The following is a 12,273-nucleotide window of genomic DNA, read 5'->3' as shown; positions in this document are numbered from 1 at the left end:
TTTTAGGAGCTGGAAAGGGTCTTCAAAATGCACTCATCTGTAATCCCATTTGAAAGCTCAAGGAAGATGTAGGGCAGTTAATGACTTAGTCAGGGTTGCAAAAAGTATCAAGAGGGGCAATTTCTTCTGCTAGAGGCTCTAGTCTCCTTTTTCCCAAAATGAGATCAAAGTTTCCATGGTGGAGGTCTATAACAGGCCATCCAGCAAGGAGCCCAGGGCCCAGGTGTGGCGCAGGTGGATGTGTGAGTCCAATCTGAGACCTCAGGGGCCTGCCCTCCGCAACTGTCCCTAAGGTCACTCATTCACCTCCTTGCTCTTGTATCACCTGCCTTAGCCCAAAGGCACCCCAGATCATAGCCTGCAATCTGGATTTTTGACAGGAAAATACTAAACAAAACTGTTAGGACCGGAATTTTAGGTGCTGCAACTAATAAACTACGTGAAAATGATGACACCCTTGGAGCATGAGGGAAAACAACCCTGACAACCTGTAGCTGAGCTGGAGGGCACATCTGCCTTCATTGGACCTACGGTGGTGCTAACTGAACTGAAAAGTGGTAAATGGTATACGTGATGACTAAAAAGCACATGTTAGCAACAGAGAAGTCAGTATCTACAAAAACTCAACATCAAAATCATTAGCATGGCCATTTGGCAAAATGAAGGTTTGAAAGAGCCAACACCCGCTTCCAGTCCAGCGTGCTCTGGCAGGTTCTCTGGGATATCTGCATGGCTTTGCCCATTATCTGAAGGGCAAGGCAACCCCTTCCCAGCTGGGGTCTCTCACCCAAGAGGCAGGGACTGGCCATACCCCGACACAGCAGGAGATACTTAGCAGACAATAACAGGATATGTATGTATCTCCAATTTCAGGACAGTAAGGACTTTTCAGTCAAGACATGACACAAATCAACAAGGAGAAGAAATGACACATTCGACTACATTAAAGTTTAAAACTTCTGTATATAAAAAAACCACCACCAAAAACAGAAAAGACAAGCCATAGGCAAAACACAATAACAAGAAAGAATTAATATCTGGAATGCATCAAGTTATCTTACAGTTAATAAGGAAAAATAGGCAATGTTGATGAATAATCAATCCATAGAAGAGGCCATCCCTATGCCCTATAGACTTGTGAAGAGAAGCTGAACTTGATCCATGAATTTGCTTCCTAGGCTACTGGAACAAATTACCCCAAACTGTGTCCCTTAAAATATCACAAATTTAGCCTCTCACAGTTCTGGAGGCCAGAAGTCCAAACTGAAGGTGTCAGCAGGGCCGTGGCTCCCTCTAGAAGCTCTAAGAAGGAATCCATTCCTTGCCTTTCTCAGCTTCTGGGGGCTGCCAACATCCCTTGGCTTGTGACTGCATCACCCCAATCTCTGCCTCCACCTTCATATCATCTTCTTCTCTGTGTGTCTAATCTCCCACTGCCTCTCCCTTATAAGGACGTTTGTGATCACATTTAGGGCCCACCCAGATAATCCAAGATATTCTCTTCATTTCAAGATCCTTAACTGAACCACACCTGCAAAATAATTTACCAAAGTAATATTCACAGGTTCCAGGGATTAAGACCTTCTCTATTTGTGGGTACAATTTATATTATTACAACCGGTAACTACGGAAGGCAAATTAAAACCACATTGAGATACCATCTCATATCATCAGACTGCAGGAGTTATTATTATTATTAATACAAAGTCTGAGAATATGAAGTACTGATGACCATGTAGAGCAGCAGGAACTTGCATCCCCTGCTAGTTAGAGTGTAAATCTATCGGAAGAACCATGCTGGAGAATCTGTAGCCACCAAGGATGCACATACCTTATTCCCCAGCCATTCCACTGATAGACAAATTCATCCCCCCAGGAGACACCCAAAAGAATGTTCTGTGGAGTACTGTCATTTTGAAGAACTGGAAACAATCCAAATGTCAATCAACAGCAGAATAGCTAGCTTACCTGTGGTAGAGCCACACTATAGGACACCATGCAACACTGAGAATAAGTGAGCTGGGGTCCCATACAGCGACACAGATAAACCTCACGAAAAGAATGTCAAGAGGCAAAAGCACATTGCAGGCGAATACACATAGCATGATCTCATTCACTCCAAGTTTAAAAATATGCAGCTGATACTTGGCATTGTTCACGGGTATGTACATTTGTGGAAAAAGCATAAGGATACAAACAGGAATCACAAAAGACAATTCTAAATAGTGGTTGCCCTTGGGAAAAAGGAACAGATTGGAACTGTGAGCAGTGACAAGTCTGCAGAGGATTTCAAAATATATTTGCAAACAGTTTATGTCTTAGGTGAATGATGAGTATATGGATATTCATTGTGTTACTCCCTATATGTTTTTGTATCTGAAATGTTTTATCACTTTTTAAAAATAATTTAGGAGGTGGCGTATGCTGCTGGCAGGAGTGGTGACAGGTCACTCATCTCAGTGAGGATACCTGGCAGGTGGGAGAGTTTGGTCCTAACCCCAAGGGTTCTTAATCTGGGGTCTATAGACCCCCTAGATAACTATGGGTAGAATTTAGGGGGTCTCTAAAGTGAACTCAGCTACATATATAAATAACTTCTAACCCAAATGTAGCATTTCCTTCTGATATGAATGTAGGCAGCACACCACACAGTGTCAGCAATTTCTATGACTTTATCACCAATGGCAGTCAGGTATTTTACAGTCCATTACAATGTAGCAGGCATCTCAAAATAGCATTTATGCTCATCAACAATTCAAACTGACAGGAGTTATTAGGCCCACCACCAGATCTTGCTACTAACGTGCGGATAAAGAAGCATATACATTCCTTCACCTCCAGGTTGTTTATTCACTACAGGATGGAAATACCTTCTGTTGTTCTATTTTAAGCTATGCTTTTAAAAACAAAATTCTTCACCAGAATGTCATGGAGTTAGAAACCCCTGCATATTCCAGAGGGGCTGGGGATTCTCGAAGGGTCCAGTGGTCAGGTCAGTGGCTAACAAAAGTCCCTGGGGGTCCCTACAGCTCCAGGTGGAGAGGCCAGAGAGAAGAATCAAATCATAAGGCAAGGAAGCAAAGGAAGTTGCACTTGTTCATCTTAGCAGATGGAGAATGCCAAGCCCAGGAATTAAGATCACTTATTTTCGAATGTATCATCCTTCTTATCTTGTCTTCTTTCTGTCTCATTTTTTGGATTTTAATCAGTGGCTATCATGTGAAGTGTTCTGAACCCAGAGATAAATTTAACACAAGAACTGAGCTAGTGGATAAAGTCTGCGAGGGGGCCTCCAAACCAAACAGAATGAAGGGTATACAGGCTGAATCTGTAATGCAGTGATTGGAACCACATGTAGCTTCCTCCCTTCTGATGCCATGTGGAGGACAGGCATGGAGAGCCAGCTGAGTTCCTGACTCAGCCCAGTCTGAGGAGTGGCACACAGGCCTGATAAAGTCTGACTGGGGTCATAAGGAAGCCAAGATGAAGCACAGAACATGATTGTTTCTGCCAGGAAGCAGCCTTCTCTGATGCTAAGAGGCCACCAAGAAGGTGAGTTGAAGTTGGCATTTTTGCCTTACAGGGAAGAGCTTGGAGTTTCTGTACCTTGCTGCTGCCCAAAGGAGGAGAAGGGACTTATCTGAGGGGAGAGGCTGGCAAGAACCTAGCATGCAGTGGGAAAACCCCAAACTGTTTTCCAAGGTGGCTGTACCATCGTACATTTCTATCAATATATTAGAGCCCAGTTGCTCCACATCCTTGACAAGACTTGGTACTGTCAGCTTTTAAACTTAAGCCACTCTAGTGCAGTACTATCGCCTGATCAATTGTAGTTTTAATCTTCATTTCCTAATGGCTAATGATGTTGAATATCGTTCTATGAGCTTACTGGGTCATACATACACACAAACACACACACATAAATTTTTTATGAAGTCCACCATTTATTGACCGTTTGCTATGTGTTAGGCATGCTTCTAGATGCTTTTTGAAAAAAAAAATGAACTTTATTGAGGTATAATTTATATACAATAAACTGCGGCCACTTAAAGTGTACAATTCTGCCACCCCTGGAAGTTTGTTGCCCTCCTCTGTAGGCCAACCCCCCTGCACCTGACCCCCACACCATTACTGAGCTGCTTTCTGCTCCTATTGCCTCATTTGCATTTCCTAGACTCTTACACAACTAGAGTCACAAAGCATGTATTCTTTTGTGCCTGGTTCCTTTCATTTGGCATGTTTTTAAATTGTTTATTTTTTTCTGTTTTTGAATTGCTTATTTCTAGTTTTTTTTTTTTTTTAGTTTAATTTTATTTTTACCTTGCAGCTTCAGCTCAAGAATAGTATGATGTCTGTGAGGTCCGTTCATGTGGTTGCGGGTTTCAGTGGTGCATTCTTTGAAACTGTTGAGTAGCTTTCCATTGCATGGACGTGCCTCTATCTGTTAATCCATTTACCAGTTGGAGGACATCCGGATTTTTCTGGTTTGGAGCTATTAGAATAAAACTGCTATAAACATTCATGTGCACATCTTTTTGGTGACCACATATTTTCATTTATCTTGGGTAAAAAACCTAAGGGTGGAATGGCTGGTTCATACATCTCATAAGAAACTCCAAACTGTTTTCCAAGGTGGCTGCACCATCTTACATTTCCATCAACCATATATTAGAGTCCAGAGTCTCCACATCCTTGACAAGACTTGGTATTGTCAGCTTTTAAACTTGAGCCACTCTAGTGCAGTACTATCTCACGGCAATTTTAATTTTCATTTCCCAATGACTAATGATGTTGAACATCCTTTTATGAGCGTATCAGGTAATGCATTTTTATTAGTCTGGCTAATGTGATAAAGAACCTGCTCAGGGGAGGTGCTTGCTCTGTCTCTTGCTTCCTCTGCAGCCTCCCTGTGTCCAAGAAGTTTTTAAGATGTAAACTTTTTATGCACAAGAATCCTGTCTTAATAGTTATCGCATCTCTAGCACAGTTTCTGACACACTGAAGGTACTCAATAAGTCTACTGAAAAAAGATGAGCAAACAGATTCCAGTTAATTCTAGGATGTAATCTGATGACATACTTGGGACCTACTAAAGAGTGTGAAGCAGCAGCTTTCTCTAACTGAATGGCCCAAGACTACTATTTTTTAAAATAGCTATGATTAAACTGTCTCTCCTTTCACATCAAATCTTCAGCTTCTCCCTGCCTGTAGATGACCCACCTTCCAAACCAGTGATTTGAATCTACTGTAGGCTTGTTTGGGAAGCTGACAAAGAAGTTTGTTTTGACTTCTAAATTTACAACTGTATAAATACAGTCATGCATCACTTAATGATGAAGATATGTTCTGAAAAATGCACCTTTTGATAATTTCATGGTTGTCGAACATCATACAGCGTACTTACACAAACCTAGACAGTATAGCCTACTACACACCTAGGCTATGAGGAATAGCCTATTGCCCCTAGGCTACAAACCTGTAGAGCACGACACTGCAGTGAATACTCCAGGCAACTGGAACACCATGGCAAGTATTTTGTGTATCTAAGTGTATCTCAACATAGAAAAGATAATGCATTACGCTATGACATTACAACAGCTGTGAGGTCACTAGGTGATGAGGTTTTCTCAGCTCCATTATAATCTTATGGGACCATCATTGCATAAGTGGTCCATCATTGACAAAATGTTGGTACACGACACATGACAATAAAAGCAAATAGGCCTGTGTGATGACCTTAAAGACTTTAAAAGATGATTGTACAGGAAATTCCTACAGAATGTCTCTTCCCCACCAACAGCTAAGGCTTCACATGTTGCAACAAGTGACTCTGGTCCAGGCAGCAATTTAACCTTAAGGTTCAATGCAGACTTGGGCTTTGAGAAGAGACACCAAGAAAGAGGGATCTGAGTTCAAATTCCATCTCTTCTGCTTACAATTTAGACCTTAGGAAGTTCCTGAATCCCTGAGGCTCAGAGTCTTCATTTGAAAATCAGGAAAAAGAATAACATGTTTATGGATTGTTTCAACAATCAAATGAGGAGATGGGTGTAGAAGCTCTCCACACTGCACCTACTCACAGCAGCCATTAATATTGTTAGTTTCCTTTGTCGTGAGCCAAGAAGGCTTGGGCGGTTGCTGCCATTGGTGCTGGCCCAGGTCTCTCTTAGTGGTTGGTACCACAGTGCCAGCTGCTGAGTGCAGGGCTAAAGCTGGGACTCTCTGCAGAACTGCCCTTCATCAGTAGGGCACCTGGATAGGGCCTCATTGAAGGCTGTACCCCCACTCTGCCCCTGGGGGTTTTCAACGACCGACCACTTTAAGTACAAATGCTAAGGCCCTTGACTCAAGAAGGGCAACTCTGGGTGTGATTTAAGCCAGAGAACTACCCCCTCCCCACCTCTCCCACCGACAATGGTTCAGGCCAAGGCTGAGCTGCCCTGCTACCCCTTCATCCTCCCTTTGCAGCCCCTCCCCGGCCCTGTCCTGCTTCTCTCCCTCTTTTATAGATATCCCCTGAGAGCTCTCCCTCAATAAAACACAGGCTCTGGAGTCCTCACCTCAGGCTCTGCTTCTAGGAGCCCCACCTATGACACCCAGGAACTTGAGGGGCACCATTTCCTTCACAATGCATTAATGGCACAAAGGATAACTTTTTTTTTTTTTTTGAAGCTGTGCTCTCTAACCACTGGAGTGTGAAAGCATCCCAGATGAAGGCATTTTCTACACATTCTGTGTTTGATTAAACCTATGGAGTCTCTCGATATTACTGTGTTCAGCCTGCTTCAAACTAACCACCTGGTGGAAACTGAGGTGAAATCCATGAGGCTTTGGGGAGTGTTCAGAAGAGAGCTGACAAAGGCAAACCTCCAGTCCAACTATTGATGAAAGATGCTGACAGATACCCCAGTAAAGGAGTCCTAGGGGAGGCTGGGAGAGGAAAATGTTACTAACGCTGCTGTTGCACACACAAGGGCCCATGGGAAGCTTAATCACTTAGTTGAGGTTCCACAACAAAAATTGGAAAGGCTCTCCAAGTTGACTCACAGGCCAGGACATAAGGACAAGAGGGAAGGAGAAGCTGGGGAGGGGGATGGTCACAAAGTCAGAGGGAAGAGCTCCTGTTTCATCGCACATCCAGACCTAGAGAAAAGCAGCTAAGCCCACAGGTAGGCGATGATACTGTCTGCTGATGATGTGAAGGTGAGATAGAGGGGAAATAATGAGCTTCAGCTTTGCAAAAGTATGCAGGAGTGGGAGCTGATCCTCACATTTGGGTGTATGAGGAAATCCAACAGTCTGAAGGGCAAATGAGAACTTCAGACTGCCCCAGTGACAAGGCCAAGGTTCTGGGGAGGACTGAGATAAGATGTTGTCATAGGGAACTGTCTCCTCTCTATCACCCTCCCAAGAGACCCTATGGAGGCCAGCCCCGGGCCTGGGCCATTGGCCACCATCACAAAGAGAGCCAAACATCAAAGCATCTAAGGACAGGCAATGTCAATAATGGAGGCTGGACCATGGGGAAAGCCAGTGGCATTAATATGTATAAAGTCCACAGGAGGAGAGAAAAAGTAAGCATCCCGTCTGTCCATAATGAGAATTAAACTGCCACTGGGGCCTGGAGAGAGGTGAGTGGAAAATCCAGCTTGTGGTTCTAGTCTCTTTTGGAGTTCTCCAAGATGGATGGGAAACAGCACAGTCTGTACCCAAGACAGACTCACAACCCATGGAACTCAAGAAGTTGTCCAAGAATCTCTCTTCTTCTGAAGTAATCATTCAGCCTCCTTCTCCTAACAAAGGACAAATGAAAGGAAAAGAATATCAAGTATCTGCCTACATTGGTCTACCTAATCTAATCATTTCCATTAGATCATAGCAGTTTCCTCTCCTATGCTAATACCCATCAATTACCAGGGTGCCCTAGAGCTCAAGATTGAGAATGACGCTACAATTGACTATTGATGTCTGGCAGGCAAAGTGGCAAAGAGATAGCAACACATGTCTTTTTGTTTAGAATCTTCCAATAGATTCAAAAGCTAAATCAGTAAATGACATCATGTGTACATGCATTTCAAAAAGAAAATACCTTATTTCCTAAATGCAATAGCACAAAAAATCATCATAAAAAAAGAGGCAGAAGGAAAAGGAAGGAGAAGAATGAAAAGAAAGAACAGGAGAGTCAGAATTAAGAAAAGCAGCAGCAAATTCAGACAGAAATAAATTTGTAAAAGTAATTTTTCAAGGTAACTTTGATCTCATCTACCAAATTCTATTTTAATAAAGTGCTCTTTTTACCAACTACAGAACAAAATGAAATATCCCATAAAAAGTTATTTCCCATTATTCATACATAAACTCCCTAGCTATGAATTCAGTCCTTATAAATAGCAGAATGGGTAACTCTCAGTAATCCCTGGCTTAAGGTAGAGCTACTGCAGCCAAGCGCTTCTCTGTAGCGTCTTCTCCAGAACTCCTGGAGGCCTCCAATGGTGCCCATGCTGTCAAGGTTTGCTTCTCACCCTGCTGGGTCCCTGGTTGGACACACCATTTACAGGGATTAGTCTTGTGACATGAGCGAGGCAATAATTTCAGCTGAAGTTTAGAAACATATGCCACGCAGTGGTAACCTGTGTAGGCAAAATACCAACCAGAGAAAATCAAAGGATGACAAAATCCAACGCAGCCAGAGAGTTGGAAAGGAAGATTGCTTGGGAGTCATTCAATCTGAATTTGGGTTCCCCAGAAGTAGAGCTCAAGACAAAGATATATGGCAAGTAGTTTCTTGTGAGGAGAAAGGGATAGGGAAGAAGGGAGTCCACAAAGGAGTCAACAAAGTAATTTATCAAGCTAATTACTGCTGTGGGCAACTGAAGCTTCATCCTGCTGGGGGCCTCCAGAAAACCACACCGAGCATGCACCTCAGAGTCATCCCACTCTGGGGAACTGGGATATTTACACACTGACTCATCAGTTCTTGGTCAAGGACTTTTCTCAGGGGTCGTTATTCTCCTGGAACTTCTGGTCTGCTTTGAGGGGCAGATGGCGTGGTCCTCTTAGGAACTGGAGAATCTCCCAGGCAAAGAGATTCAGGTTCAGGCAATGGGAGGCTCGGGTAATACATACTAAGTAGCAAGGCCTGAGAGATACGAACTAGGTGTGGACAGTGTCTGCTACACAACCCAATCTTCCTAGTCTGCAGAAGGGGACACTCAGCTAGTGTGGCTGAATGTTAGTCTGGAGGCACAGAGACAGGAGACTGATGCAAGGAGAGAGGATTGTTTGAGGGAGCGATTCTGTAGTCTCCCAATGTGGAGTCAATGCAAGAATGCTGGCTTGTTCCTACGGAAGTTTAGGAAAGAACTTCTTAGAGAAGAAATTTGGAAATTGTGTCTTGGAAAAGGGGTCTTATAATTTACCAAGTATGTATTCCTTGGCAAGGCACTGGGCTAGCCTACACAGAGGAAGGCCCAGAGCACCTGTTCCTAAGGGAATAAGTACTCCAGGAAGAAGCGAGGCTGGGGGATGCAGACAGACAAATTGCATATGAAGCAGGATGTGCTGGGTGTCACGTGGAAGGGAAACGTAAAGTGTTCAGGTGTTTACCTGAGGGAGAAATTGTCTCTGGTGATATATAAGCAGCATGATACACAATGGAGAAGAGTTTGACCAGGGCAGACGGCGAGTGGGTTGTGAAACAGACCTAGCACAGACTGACAGGCTTACTCAATAAACAGCAAGCAGTCTGTGTGTGCACCCCATGCACTCCTGGGCACACCCTGGAGGATGGAGACTGTAAGGTGACACAGGCCGTCGGGGCCCCAGTGAGGCCGTAAGTACCAAGCAGAGGAGTAGCTCTGCCATTTGAGAGGCCGGAGATACAACATGATGTTAGACCTGCTGAAACACAACCCTATCGATCTATCAGGATGTTATTAGGCATTGGGGGCTGGAACTGGGGTGGGGGCGGCACAAACAGCAAAGAGGAATGCAAGCAGGAGATAAACACGGTGGCTAGGGGGAGAGGCCGAATATGCCTTAGATGCTCTGACCAACAGAACTTTCTATGATGACGGAAATGCCCTATGCCTGAACTGTCCGATTCAGCAACAGTTCCCTGCCTGTTACCGACTGACAATGGACCTCCAGCTATGACTGTGTTTGCCACATGTGGGAGAATCTATCGGAGGTGCTAAAATGAGAGTACAGAACCTTCCAATCATCTGAGAATTCTCAATTCTCCTTGAAGAAAGCAAATCATCCTCCTGGGGCCCATCTGAAGTGTGAAATGCCTTTTGCCAGCCCATAAAGAATGTTCAGAGTGCCGCAGTGTGAAACCAAAACCCCACATCAGGGAGCCCTTGGCTTCTAGCAGAACCCGAACAGACATCCTCGTGGAGGAAGGTCAATTGCCACCTTGTTGTGACCTGCTTGGGGAACTGCCTGTCATCGGCTGGCAGCCCAGCCACAGAACACTAGCCAAAAATGGCGCAACTGTTGACTGAATCAGAGAAAAACATTCAGGTCAGCACCAGGAAAGGTTTGGAAGCAGGGCGAGGCACTGAGCTCCACGTGCTGGGTGCTGTCTAATTGCTTTGATAGACTTCCTCTCTCTCCACCTTCACAACAACCCCACCAAGTAGGTCTCCCTATCCTCACTTTGCAGATGTGAAGTCTGAAGCTTATTTGTAATTTGAAGTCCCAGTATTTCTCAGAAACAGGCCGGAGGGGACTCAAACACAGTGACCAAGCCCTGAACCGTGGCCTTCCATTATACCATGCATGATCTCAAACACAGTATTTTCCATTTCTATAACGTCACCCTTTTGTCTTTCAAATGGAACTCACTTTTTTTAACAAGCAAACAATGGATTCTGTTCCAATTTATTTTGTAAGTTAATACTCACACATACTAGTTTTTAAAACTCCAATCTACATAATTTTTTTGTCATTTGTCAATAAACCTTAAAATAAGGTCCTAACAAATTTAGAGTGGTTTTGGGAAAAGCTGAACAGAATGTACAGAGTTCCCAAATGCGCAGGGGCCATGCTAATCTTCTCTGTATCGTTCCAATTTTAGTATATGTGCTGCCGAAGCGAGCACATAATGCTCCCAGGATAACCAGTTTCCCCGATTACTAACATCTTGCATTGGTGACGTACATTTGTAACAATTGATTAACCAATATTGATACATTATTATTGACTGAGGTGCAGGGCTAACATTAGGGTCAGTTTTTGATGTTTGACATTTTACGAGTTTTGAAAATATGTAACGTCATGTATCCATCATTACAGTATCATAAGAGAACAGTTCTGCCAACTTGAAAACCCTCTATGCTGCACCGTTATCCCTCCTTCCTCCCTCCCCCTGGAGCCCCAAGCAACTACTTATCTTTCTACTGTCTCTACAGTTTTATCTTTTCCAAAATGTCACATGGTTGGAATCATACAGTAAGTAACCCTTTCAAATTGGCTTCTTTTGCTGAGCAATATGCATTAAAAGTTTCTAATTTTTTTTTTTTTTTGTGGCTTGATGGCTCATTTCTTCATATCACTGAATAACATTCCTTTGAACGTCTGCACCATAGTTTACTTACATATCTATTGAAGGACATCTTGGTTGCTTCCAAATTTGGGGTTGTCTATCCTGTTCCATTAGCCTAGTTGTCTATTCTTTTATTGTTTGTGTGTTTAAACAGGGATATTTATATAATTATTCCTTTTCTTTTCTTTTTTTTTTTTTTACTTTTTATTTCAATAGGTTTTGGGAATCAGGTGGTGTTTGGTTACATGAATAAGTTCTTCAGTGGTGATTTCTGAGATTTCAGTGCACCCATCACCTGAGCAGTGTACACCATACCCCACGTGTAGTCTTTTATCCCTCGACAGTCTCCACCCTTTCCCCTGAGTTCCTAAAGTCCAATGTATCATTCTTATGCCTTTGCATTCTTATAGCTTAGCTCCCACATATGAGTGAGAACATACGATGTTTGCTTTTCCATTCCTGAATTACTTCACTTTGAATAATAGTATCTAATTCCACACAGGTTGCAGCAAATAGCATTATGCCATTATTCATTCCTTTTTATTATGCCATTATTTCATTCCTTTTTATGGCTGAGTAGTATTCCATGGTGTGTGTGTGTGTGTGTGTGTGTGTGTGTGTGTGTGTGTGTGTGTGTATATATAGTTTTCTTTTTTTTTGAGACGGAGTCTCGCTTTGTCGCCCAGGCTGGAGTGCAGTGGCCGGATCTCAGCTCACTGCAAGCG

General features: G+C 43.3%; 1 protein-coding gene and 1 pseudogene across 6 annotated transcripts in view; both read right to left on the bottom strand.

Moving 5' to 3' along the window:
* LOC105486812 (solute carrier family 24 member 3) overlaps positions 1–12,273 on the bottom strand; it is a 506,030-nt gene that overhangs the window by 362,739 nt on the left and 131,018 nt on the right. The window lies entirely within an intron of this gene.
* On the bottom strand, positions 11,036–11,104 carry LOC112427575 (U6 spliceosomal RNA; annotated as a pseudogene).

The sequence above is a fragment of the Macaca nemestrina genome, chromosome 15 (genome assembly GCF_043159975.1).
Source record: "Macaca nemestrina isolate mMacNem1 chromosome 15, mMacNem.hap1, whole genome shotgun sequence".
Classification (NCBI taxonomy): domain Eukaryota; kingdom Metazoa; phylum Chordata; class Mammalia; order Primates; family Cercopithecidae; genus Macaca; species Macaca nemestrina.
This window is presented reverse-complemented; position numbering and strand designations above follow the sequence as displayed.